Source organism: Antedon bifida, chromosome 6 (genome assembly GCF_963402885.1).
Source record: "Antedon bifida chromosome 6, ecAntBifi1.1, whole genome shotgun sequence".
NCBI lineage: Eukaryota > Metazoa > Echinodermata > Crinoidea > Comatulida > Antedonidae > Antedon > Antedon bifida.
In genome coordinates, this window is record NC_136231.1 from 3,656,967 (window position 1) to 3,670,670 (window position 13,704).

General features: G+C 28.5%; 1 protein-coding gene across 1 annotated transcript in view; it reads left to right on the plus strand.

Annotated features, from left to right (window-relative positions):
- The first annotated feature begins 1,853 nt into the window (after positions 1-1,853).
- The window catches only part of LOC144844737 (intraflagellar transport protein 25 homolog), a 128,460-nt gene continuing 116,609 nt past the window's right edge, over positions 1,854-13,704 (plus strand). Inside the window, exon 1 of the mRNA XM_078701785.1 lies at positions 1,854-1,873. The gene's annotated coding sequence lies outside the window, so the exon portion shown is untranslated. The remainder of the gene's footprint in view (positions 1,874-13,704) is intronic.

A 13,704-nucleotide genomic window follows, 5' to 3' on the forward strand; every position in this document is an offset into this window, starting at 1 on the left:
CTCATCCCATGAATGGCGAGTTGAGTGAATTACTTGTGAAGTGAAGTAAAAATAAACTTCTGATTAAAAGATTATATTTGAAAAAATGAAATATTTTGATATTATACTGGTTTATAGATATAAACATGAACTTCCAATATTCATTCTTCATAAGAACGTCTCTGTTTGTGTGCACAAAAAAACGTTTTATAGACAAAATAAAAAAAACACTATAGAAACAGAATTGTAGATGCTACAGTTCAACGGAATTGCAATTAAAACCTTGTTAAACCTTAATGATCACTAATTAATTATTCATGTTGCAATAACTTTTTCTTGGTCTTCTCTTCTTACATATTAGTGTCTTGTTACAACGCATTGATACCACGACATTATTATCAAAATTACATAAACGTATAAATTGATCTAGACAAAAACTTTCACAGTTAAAATTTCCATTTGAAGAAGTAGGTTAACAAGCGACGGCGCCACCAATTACCACGGACACATGATCGAGTGAATGGTTTCAAATAATTTGTTGATCGTTATGAATGGTCAATTTGCATGTGAATGAGACTAGCCATAACAATTACAGTAGTTCTTTTATCTGGCTTTGACTTGCGCTCTGTAATTTCAGACTCAAATTGCGAAAGGTTTTAAAGCGATTTTAAAGTCACGGCTCCTAATCCTCCACGACACGTAACAATTGCATTTCATTTTCAAATTGATATTCCAAAATGTATCGACTTATATTTTACTCTAATGATGACCTTTGAAAAATTATTTTTTAAATGTCATGTGTTCTATACTATTTTTATAATGATAATAATATCAATAATAATTAAGCACTGCAGTAATTAAGCACATCAGTCAAGAAGAACCACAGTTGATAGAAGCTGCAGTTGATACGAGCTGCAGTTGATACGAGCTGCAGTTGATACGAGCTGCAGTTGACACGAGCTGCAGTTGATACGACCTGCAGTTGATATGACCTGCAGTTGATACGAGCTGCAGTTGATACGAGCTGCAGTTGATATCTAACTATTAGGCTCTATATATATCATGGTGTCAATACTAACAGAAAAAACAGAAGAAAAAAAGGAAAATTGCTTTTGTTAGTATATTACATTAAAAAAAAGTTTTTTAATGCCTTTTCACTTGATAGTAACTAGGAAAAGGTATATATTTGAGCATAAGAATATAAAAACCACTTGCACTATTAATAAATAAATTATATTCTATATAATACTACTCAATACTGCTCTATGATTGGTGAATAGTTTGTAACAAAACAGATAAAGACTGTTTTAATTGGTGGATTGCATGGTTTGATTGACATGTGGGAGAAGTGCAAAGAACACATGTACTTTTATTAAGTTTAATTCTATGAACTTTTAACTTAATTATACTCTATACTGAATACTTTGTAACAAAAACAGATAAATATTACATTATGATTGGTGGATTGCATAATTTGATTAACATGTGGGCGGAGCTTTATACTCAAGGATTTGCAAAGGACACATGCACTTTTATTAAGTTTAATTCTATGAACTTTAAACTTAATTATACTCTATATTTAATACTTTGTAACAAAAACAGATAAATATTACATTATGATTGGTGGATTGCATGATTTGATTGACATGTGGGTGGAGCTTTATACTGAAGGATGTGCCAAGTACAAATGCACTTTATTAAGTTAATTCTATATTCTGTATTAATACTCAATAAATGTATTTCTGTGATTGGTCAACTGAAACCCCTTCGGGACAACAGCATGTACTTTATGCTGCAGCAGGTTGTTTCTACTTTCGTCAACGACAAACTAAGTGTTATAATAAATCAAATTAATAATATTAAACATAATATTCTTATGTCCGTCTACCCCTGGCTATTTCAATTACTTTGAACCTTTTTATATAAAGATTTACAAAGTACATTTTTTTAGTAAATAGTTCATTCAGTTACAACTACTTTTAAAAAGTACTATACTTGGTAATCACTCGGGCATTGTACGTATTGAGGGATGAAGGAATCAAATTGCTATTTTTAAAAAAAAGATAACAACATACACATAACAAACATCACATCACCCTTGATCTTGTAGGACAATAAGTGTACATTTTGACATAAAAATATCACTAAATTTGAAATTGTTCCTAAATAAATTAAGTGTTAAATGTTTTTATTACACCAAAAAAGACACTTTTCTGCAAAAAAATAAATTGTTTATATTACTTTTAAAAGAATCAACACAATACATTCTTCCCCTTCCAATTGAAATAAACTTTCAATGGTGGTAAACCTTTCCTAAAGACACTCCAAGCCTTCCATAGTTTAATCCATAAACTTACTGAATAGTGGAACTAAAATGTTAGCTCTGTTTGGATGTTCTTATATGCCTCATGCTTTTTCCTTTGAAGTCAATCTCAGACATTATTATTTACTTCTAAATCTCATCTCTTTTAGAATGTAATTTCACAATTGTTGCAAATTATTGAAACATTGCAAAGTAGGTCAGTGATTTAATGTATATTGTCACTCTAAACTTACAAAAATACCAAAGTAATTTGATCAAAATTCTCATACATTTATAAATTTGACAAATTATATGTTTCCATAACAACAATAGCTTGCAAATAACTGACAAAAGCGAAATGAGTATTCTTTTCATTGAACTGTGAAAAACATCTAGTAAAAAATTATAAAAATAAACAGTATGTATTACTCTTGATATATTTTCTCATTTCACTCACACAAAAACGTGACAAAATCACAAAAAAAAACTTAATTTAATTTGAATTTGTGAAAATCTTGGTTAATATTCGGGAATTAATTGGCAGTAAATGTGAGTTTATTGAAAATAAAAGCATTAATTGTGTTATAAGCTACTTTGTCTTGTGCCAATAAAAACAAGCAAGCAGGTCACTATTCACATTTCGCCATAAGCGAATAAATCAAAACAGAATTTTGGACTGCGCCATTTTTTATCCAACAGACAATATTTCATATCAAAGATTATGTATGTAATTTATATGTAAAATGATTTCACACAACCCAGTTCATTACATCCCAGCTTAATTTTGAGATGCTAAACCTCTTCAGGATTAATTTTTGTGGCTCTTGTGCAATGCTACAGAGATTAAAGCCTACACTATCAAATTAGACAAAAAAAGAGTGATGTGCCCAAATATGGTAGTGATATGCCCAAATATGGTGGTGATATGACATCATATCCATCCATGGACACATTACATAAAGTGTGATAGTGTAGACAGAGCTAATAGCCATCAACTCTCAGGTATTTACTTTGTAAAGTACCGAATAACAAAATGATGAATAAAAAGATAACAAAATGGTCTAAAATGAAAATGGTCTTATGAAATTTGTAAATTGTATTGACTTTGGAATGTTCTGTCAAAACAAAAGTTTCTGTTGATGAATTCTCATATGTTTTTTTTTCAACTTGACAAAGTTTAAAAATGTTCTGATCAACAAATCTTTTAATTTGTTATTTAATATCCACCATTCAAGCATATAAGCTCACTAATCTTAAAAGAAATCAACTTAAACATTGACAATTAAATGTTTACATTAATGTAAACATTAATGTAGTCTGTAACTTATTTTAAGTCTTTTTATTAGCTTAAGAAAGACAATAAAACATTGAATGTCAGTCGGTACATAAAGAAGATACTTTACGAGTTATGTCAAATGTAATTTAATTGGTCTGGTAAGAGACATATCGATCTTACTGATTAGCGGTATTTTACATCGATCACATGAATCAAGATGTAGCTTGGTGGTTAAAATGTGGCTTGGGTTCAAATCCACATGGCCAGGCACATTATCAGGAGTTTAATCAGCAGCAACAAGCTTCACTACCTAAACGTATACCCTTTTAAAATCTGCATAAATTGTTACAAGTTCTAACCAGGGACCACTGTGAAATCTCAGGAGATTTTCCACAAAATTGTCTTCACACTATGCAAAAGTGGTTACAAGTTGTTACATTTTGCAGATGTGAAAAGGGTATTAGTTTAGAAATAAGTAGTTTCCTTTTAACAATATATGTTTACTGTTCAATTTAACTAATGTAAATTTGGGATCCTACTAATTTTGGAATACTTACACTCTTTAATTTATTTTAAAGTTCTTTGGAATAATTTTCCAAAAATGTATTTATCTAAATGAATACTACTGTAATATGTGTGTGTATATATTATTTTAGTGTATATGTAACTCAATATATTTTGGTTCTTATATAGTCCTGGAACTGAAAGTGAATTAAATTAAGAGTTACGCAAGTACTTTTGTTGACTTTCGAGCAACCACGATTTGAAGTTTTTAGTTGCGCTCAGTTCCGGAAAAAAACATGTTCAAACCAATGCAACTGAACTCAACTCAATTGCGTGTATGTCGACATAATTTGCATTACTTTGATTTGCGGTAAGTTGCGGTCAGTTGCAATGAGTTGCTTGAATTGCTTATGTTTCTTTCCATGTCGACATAAAAGCTTACTTAACAGAATATTATAAGTGAAACAGATACAGAATCACACAAGTTATTTATTAAGAAATATAGGACTGAAGATTTTTTATAAAGACAGATTTGTAATCATTAGTTAAAGTTACATATTGCAGATGAAAGACAAATCATTGGTGTTTAAAATTGAAATAAAAGATATCCTGTTAACTTAGATAGTCATTGAAATAAAAGATATCCTTCTAACTCCGATAGTCTAGACCATAGAAATGTGTAATTCTAAATGGAACATTCTCTTTATTCGGTTCTATTTTCTCGAAAAAGCCTTGACTGTTCATTAACCATACACATTAGGCTAATAACATTTGTCAAAACTCATGTAAAAAGTCACAGAAAATGACAAATGTGTTTTCTATTCATTACAACCTGTTCAAAAGGCCAAGGCTTTGTAGCCATTCTTGTCTAAAAAAAATAATTTGTCCTTTTTTTCTTTCGCGGAGATGATATTCTGTTGACGTATTTGAAGTTCAAAATGCTAATTAAATATCAGTCATAACACTTTAGTGTGTGAATAACATTCAATCAGATTGAGATTCAACACACGATTCCTTTTTTTTACAGCAATATATGCTACAAAAATCAGGGGTCTGCTTATATGTTCGACATACATTTTAAATATAATTAATATTTTTCTTTTAGTCGTAGGGTATACCACAAATGTAAGCAATTTCAATAAAAAAGAAGATTTAAATGAAAATATTATAATAATAAAAAGCTTAACTTTAGGTTGATTTTTACGCCCAAAATATACACAAATCAACAATTTTATGGATCACTTCATACGGTAATTGAATAAATGTTATAAACATAAAAGTAGTTATTAAATTAATATGGAAATCTTAAATTTGTATTGAAATCTTTTGTCATTCTGTAGCATAACAGTAATATATATAGATTAAAACACACTTATGTTTTATTTCCTGGCAGCTTACTTCTTGTGGAAGAAACACGGGTAGATTAGAAATGTATTGTAGTGGTGAAACTGTATAGCCAGATACCCTTACAACATCAAAAAGGCTTCTTTGTTTTAAGGACCTTTATAGTCAACCTCATGACAGACAATAACAGCTAATGGGAATGGCAGCCATTTTTCATTTCACACAAATCTCTTTGATTCTTTTGCTTTCAATTCTTTAAACTTTGATTAAAATCACTGACAATGATCATCATCAAATCATTGAATAAATCTATTACATCATTGTCGGTATTAAAGATATTTACACCTGATTCATATGATCTCCATACACCTTGTATCATGACATAATCAATCTGGTGATCAAGGAACTCCTGCGTTAATACAACAACTGTTTTGGTTTCAAACGAATGATGGACTTTGTTTCATTTTCTGTTTTCTTTCCCTTTTATTTTATCCCATATGAAGTGTTTTTCCTTCAAAATTGTATCCTACTATTAAAAAGATAATGAATATAATATTTTAATCATCATCCTTTTAGAATAAAAATCTGTTTGTCCTTTCATATGACGATTGAACTTGTATTTGCACTTTTCTCTTATTTTCTTATTTCTATCTTTATATACTTCACTATATCATCAAACGCAAATGTAATTAAACTAATAATAGAAAAAAAACTGACTTAAGGAATTATAAAAACACTTATAAAATCAATGAAACATGTATGTGTCTACCACTTTCAAATCTTGAAAAATTAAAACGAGATTTTAAGGAGCGAAAAGGAATAGAAATTAAATGAATAGGTATTTGGAGATTCTATTTATGATCAGTCAAATGCTCTGCAATAACCTAGGTAGAAGGGCAATGACTTAATGTACAATGCAGTTATTAATTCTGGAAACAAAATTTAAGAATTTATCAATCATACTTGCATATCTATATTAAAAGTTATATTGTATGAGTGAGTTGACGGTGTAGCTGTTAAGACAGGACTTATGTATATTGGCTTCTTCATCAGCACTGGTTTTCAGCTGACTTTTTGGTTTTGGTGGTACAACAAGTCTTCTTGAAAAAGAACTACAAACCACTATATACTGTCAGTACATTATTATTATTTAAAGGAATGGAGGATATAACAATACTGTACTAGAAAATACTGTAGAAAACATGTGTCTATAACAACATTATACGGTTTAGCAAAATTATTAACAAATATCTTCCGTTTTTACTTAGAAATTTTATTTATTATCTTATTGCAAATTATATAATTCAAATCTTTAACTGTTCTTATGTAAGACTAAGAGTGTTTATTATGATAATGGTTGTATTAAACAAGTTCTGTAAAAAGTCCTTTCCGTAATGTCACCAAAATATACGTTATTTACTCCCACAATGCAATTGTGCAATAAAGTGGTTTGTGAATATTTAACTACACATGCCTGAGGTCACAACTCAAAATGAATCGTAGTCAAAAGATCCGTTACCAAGGTGAGACTACGTGGGTTGAATGGATAGCCGACGGCTCAGCCGTTACACAGTTAAAAGCCAGCCTTTGATCTTAAAAATGCTCTTGAAAATTACGCAGAAATGTCAACATAAACATATTGCCTACAATAATATGGGATTAACATTTTTTGAAACACAATGATAATAATTTAACTCAATTGATGGCATAAAAAAAGTAAATGAGTCGATTGATCATAAAAAGTGCTATTAATTAATGGTTTTTAAATTAGTATTATCGTATTTATCCTTTAATGTGTTATATAACAAATAAAATTGACAACCTTTTATGTTCTCTTGTGTATAAGACATGACAGCCTAAAGGGTTAACAATATAACTTGTCATGAGTTTCAACATCGAAAAATGTCAATAAAAGAATTTAATCTCTAAAAAATATGTGATAAAAAAATGTTCTTTTCTCACCCTTCATTTTCCCTTGTGGCAATTGATTTGATCTGTAATTAGTTCATGAATAAGAAGCAATGTAAAATGCTATCAATAATATTTATAGTGACTTTAAGGTTTGAAAGTTATGGTACTTGTAAATGTTTGCATTTATGCAAAAGGTTTCAGCCTATAGTGACAGTTTCCGACATTTGAATTTTTAGAAATGCAATCTTTTCCGGCATTTGAAAATTTGGAAATCCAATCTGTTAGATTGCATGTTAAAGTGAGTATTATACTAACATGCAATGCCATCAAACATGAAAACCTTTAAGACAATCTTAATGGGTGTATGAAGTTTGTGATCAATCTTAACATCATGCAGGTGATGGATGATATAGCCTACACTCAAAAAAACCCTGTAGAACTTTGGAGGATTTTTATACAATCGACATAAAGCTGATTGTATAATAATTCATTTTAGAATTTTCGCATTCACATTTTGACTGTGCAAGATGATAGATACAATCACATTAACAAGGAAAGAACAAACGAAGAAGAATTAAACATATCCACTTTTAATTTGTCAGAAAAAAAATCAAAATAGAAAAAGTATTATGGAAAAAACAAAATTCATTATATTTCACATTTTTATTAGGATTTGTAAATGTTTGCAAACAACCAAACCAAATATAGGCCTAAGCCTTTCAAAATTGTTTTACTTTAAACTTGATCATCTTCTTCTTCTTCCTTTAAGGTTTTAAAGCAATTATCCACTAAATCAAATGAAAATTATTGTTATTATTACAACTAAAGGTAATAAAAAACATTATAACATCACTAGGAATCAACCGAATACAAAATATCTGGAAAGATGTCCAAAATAGTACAAATACAAAGTACACAATCACGCAATTTAGTCTATCGGACATTCAATCACATTGAATAAATTTCTTAGATGTTAATCATTAAAATAAGAGCAATTATGGGAGATCAGGCAAAATAGACTGTGGCTGTTCTTTTGTCGGCAACGAGCTGTGACGTTGACCAACTAGGTCGTGTCCATCGGGAGACAATGTTGATTGAAATAATCATGAGCAAGCGCATTGACTTGCAACATAAGGTACGTGATGCGGACAATCCATACGTCTTAGAGGTTTGTTCATGGACATGGTATAATAGTTCATAGTTTGTTACATTGTAAAGTGAATGTACTAATATCGGTAGAGATTTGTAATCTAATGAATTAAGAAAATGGTTAATTTAACATTACGGAATAGTTATAAAAACATAATTCAAACTAAAGGATAAAAATGATACCTTTCAAGTAACTTTTGACAATAGTAAATCTGAAATTATTCGACATCCTCCTATCATCTTTGAAAATCTATGACCTGATATGAATTGGTATAGTCAAACTTGTCATCCTTCATGTTTGTGTCTGACACAGAAAGGGGTAGGCGACAAGGCTGTTCTGTCTACACTATCAAACTAGTTTGAAATAAAAAATGTGATGTGCCCAACAACTTATAACAATTTTGATTAAAAAAAAAAAATTACATTTTTTTCACCAGTCATTATCAATTCATTAATATTCCCGTAAAAAAAATCCATTATACATTGAAACAGTATGTTATCATTTGTTCACGTTTTGTTCAGTCTGAGTATGAAAGATGGGATATAAACACGGACATGCTTGAGTAAATATGATTTGGCGATCATTCACCCGACAATAAGCTTAATGGTTTCCACCATGGTGTTCGGTCAAAAGTTTTGTTTGCAGACAGGTTTAATTAAAATCAATGTCACCAAGCCATCAAATAAAAGTTGTCTTTAACATCATTAATGATGATAGTATTTGAGCATTTTAAATCTAGATAGAACATAGAGGGAGTTTTATGAAAATACAATTACAAAAAAAGAACATGACAATTGTCAACCTGTGGGATAATAAAAATTAATTTCTAATTTATTCTGTTCTGTTTCAAATTGTAAATAAGTAATTATAACCAGCATTTCACTTATAAAAAGTAAAAATAAACGGTTAATTTCAACCAAAAACCCATTATCAACTTGACTATTTTTTGCTTTAAATTACAATAATACAAAGCATTATTATAATAATTATTTCTATTTGAACAATTTTACAAAAACAAATATTTACAATTCTTAACCTTTAACTGTATAAGTTTAAATATTGCAATGAACACTAAAGTAATATATGTTTTCGCTTGTAAAAAGTCAAAATAAACAGTTAAATTCAACCAAAAACCCATTATCAACTTGACTATTTTTTGATTTAAATTACAGTATTACAAGCATTTTTAATTATTTCTATTTGAACCATTTTACAAAAACAAATATTTACAATTCTTAACCTTTAACTGTATAAGTTTAAATATTGCAATGAACACTTAAGTAATATATGTTTTCGCTTGTAAAAAGTCAAAATAAACAGTTAAATTCAACCAAAAACCCATTATCAACTTGACTATTTTTTGATTTAAATTACAGTATTACAAGCATTTTTAATTATTTCTATTTGAACCATTTTACAAAAACAAATATTTACAATTCTTAACCTTTAACTGTATAAGTTTAAATATTGCAATGAACACTTTAAGTAATATGTGAGTAGCATCCAACGCTGCAGTACAGTGCTCTACTTTCCTAGACAATTAACCATACAAACTATGTAATGTATCTATAAATCAGTCTTATTTACTGTATTCTAAATGAGTTTTATTTTATTGATGGTTAGTTTGATTCTAAAAACCATTTATGAGCTATTTAAAAACGGTTTTAAATATAAATTAGAATCTAATAAATCATAGAAAAAGAAAAGAGTCGTACACAGCTCGTAATAATTTAGTGTTTGTATTTTGTATTCATTATGCTTAATATCCAAAACAAAATAATTTATAGAAGCTTTTAAAATGGAAAGATTGGTATTGTTGCCTTTCCATTAAATACCTTCATCTTTTATAATACAATCGTTCCTTGAAGGTTGACTCAATAATACAGAAAAAACTGTGCTACAAATTATTTAATAAGCATGGATATAGACTTTTGATTTTAAAATTAACTAAAGGTTTTTTTTTATGGTTTTGTTGTTTTTATCTTACATAAAATGTATAATACAAAATAATTGATCTGTGGATGTTAATGGTCAAATTAAAGTATTATTTGTTGAATTCTAGTAAATAATTACATTTTTGTTGAATTGAAAGAACACCCGGTTCTTCGTACTGTACTGTATCTTTGGAAAGTTCTGTGTTGACATGACAATCATAGGAACTATTTTATCAAACAATGTGTCAGGTTATTTAAGAATTTTCCTATGATACTATACACAAGTATAAACTGTTTATAGATACTCAAAGAGAATAAGCAAAAGATCAGACAATGGAAACTAAAGACAGAAGAAAACTCACATTTTGAGTACACATCACTAATCAATGTAAATTTCTATCAACTCACAAGTTTATTTTAAACATTAGTTTGTTACACAAAATGAAGGTTTTTTTAAAGAAAATTATGTTATAACACTATAAAAATAGCCTTCCTACTGAGATAATATATTAACTGTTGTATCATCCTCCACACTTTCAAGACATTATATTATCATGGGCTTAAATTTTCACAATATCAATCAAGATATAAAGATAATATTTTCCAACAAATGGCAAAAAAAGGTGGGTGCAAAAAATTAAAATAGCTTACACAAATTTAATATAATGAATAACAAATAAAAAAGGAACTCAAACTCAAATTGGAAAAACCCTCGAAAAAATCTGTAAAAGCAGCAGCTGATATAAACTACTTAAAAAATTGAAAAAAGGAATAGTTTGAATTTTATAGTACTTTTAGGAGTGGAATTGATAATTACCATAAAAAATGAATTAAATGCAAATTACAAATATAAAAAATTCATCAAAAAATAATCATTGGTGTTCCATTTAGGTGTTCATCTAGGTCATATACATAGTTAATTTTCCATAATACTCAATGGTGTTCTATTAGGAACTATAAATTTGGTTTAAAACTTGTGAATAATGAAGATCGATACTGCTTATAATACAGACAGGTGACACTTAGAGACCAGTTCAGTTAATAGAAAGCTCAGCGCCATCTGTGCGACGAAGCATTCAACCGTGACCAGCACGCATATTAACTAGTATAAGTTTTTCCTAAGAGACAGGCTTAAATATCGTTAGATTTTAATATTTTATGATTTTCTTACATTTTCAAGGATAGATGATAGTTCAATAAGGAGCAGAGGCTTTGGTCATTAAACTTGAATTGTATGCAATATTAATATTTAATACCATTTTTGTACATATTCAAAACAAAAATAAAATATTCATGTGTAACTAGAAAAAAAAGCTTCCGCTTAAATTCAAAGTTAAATTAATTTCCTGGAGATGAAAGAATGAATGAATAATTATATTTGTTTGTAACAATACAATAAATAAACACACTTAATTGAACTTTTCAAATGTTTTACAATAATGCAAATAATAATAATATTTATTAAATAAATTACTAAATATTTTTCTCATATTATGTTTAATATATTCAATAACTACTTGATATTCATCAAATACTTAATATATCATCATTTTAACATTATGCACTTCAATAGAAACTAATTTAAACATTAATATTAACATCTTACATTATATTGGCATATAGATTACAATCTGAGTACTGCAGCAGTGAACGTGTGTTATGTTGTAGAAAGTTCGTAAACTTCTGTGCACAAACTAATTTCACCTAAACGTCTATAAATAGCAACTTTCTTAAATTTGTCTGTCTGCACAAAGCATTTTCTTAACATCTAAAAGTATCACTAACTAGTTAGGAGAAATAAAAATAACAAGTATTCACTGCACATTGGGTGTTAACTGGCTTACACTTGAACATATCAAGTCCAAAAAAAAACTTTAAACCATTCCACAAGAGAGAAAATATATTAGCACATTCCCACACATCTTTTATCAAAGGTAAATATGAAATAATCATCTTTTCCATTGTACTTCTTGTATTTTACTTTTGTTTTGTATTATGGCAAACATGCCACTAGATTAAAAGTTTTCTATTGAGTCAAAAAGTCATTCTGCACATGCTCAGAAACATTTAAATTCACAGAATGACTTGGTCTCAATATCTGTGTAGTTACTTGTATGAATGATGAAATAATCATGTTTTAGTAGATTGTGATTTAAGAAAACTAAATCAAAATTACTGGTTGCATCAAATATAACTAAGTCAAATTTTATCTAGGAGTATGCATGGAGAAAAGAAATAAGTTTAGCAACTGTTTTAAGTTTAAAGTTTCACTGCAACTAGTTAATGAAAAGTTTTCATAAATCCGAAGATGAGTAAATGAAAATTGAAATTGATCCTTATAAAATATAGTAAAAAAACCCAGCAATACAGACTAAAAGCTAGGATGAAATCATTTTAATAACATTTCTATAAAAGTCATGGTCAAAATGTTGCAATCAGAGACAAAACATGAAACAGATAGGCCTATGTATCTATAACATTGTATGTTGTATATACGATTTGAAATTATTTTATAAATTGATCTACCTGTAGTAATGTAGTATTTACCACTTATTTCTTGAGAAATATTACAATTCAAAGGATGTTTAATATACCACCAAAGTGAATTCCTCTCATGTAGTTTTCAATTTAATGGTATGAGCATTTTGAAATTCAATATTTCATAAATGGAAATACTGATTTAGAATAATTCATAGGGATGATATTACATATCTGCTGAGGTAGATTAATACTGATCGACTGTAAATATGACGTTAATTTTTTTGAATTTATTCATAAAGTAAAGATCGGAGAATGCATATTGGAACATCAATCGTCGTCGTCCAGATTACAAAGTGAATTCCAGCCGGAGGGTTTCACAATTTCAGTTTCAACATCTTATTTGCAAAAATGTTAAGAATTTCATATAAATATCTTGCGTTTTATGTTTTTTAATTTCTTTTTGCTTCTATAAACCTGTTTTTTCTACATACCATTGTTTATTTTGTGTCATAACTTTATCCACAATAATTCCTAAAACTTGACATTAGACATTAATGTATTCTATACTATTTATTGATCAACAAAATTATTATTTATAATCAACAAAATTATGTATAACCAAAGATTTATTTTTTAAAAAACCAAAACATTAAAAGCGATCTTACTGAACGTTTCGAAACCCGACAGGTTTTATTCTCAACTGGCGTTTTATCGTCAACAACCTGTCCAGTTTCGAAAGTTCTGTAAGTTCGCTTATAATTTTTTGGGTTTTTCTTGTTATATATACCTATTGTAAAACCAAATGAAATTTATCCAGACAAAA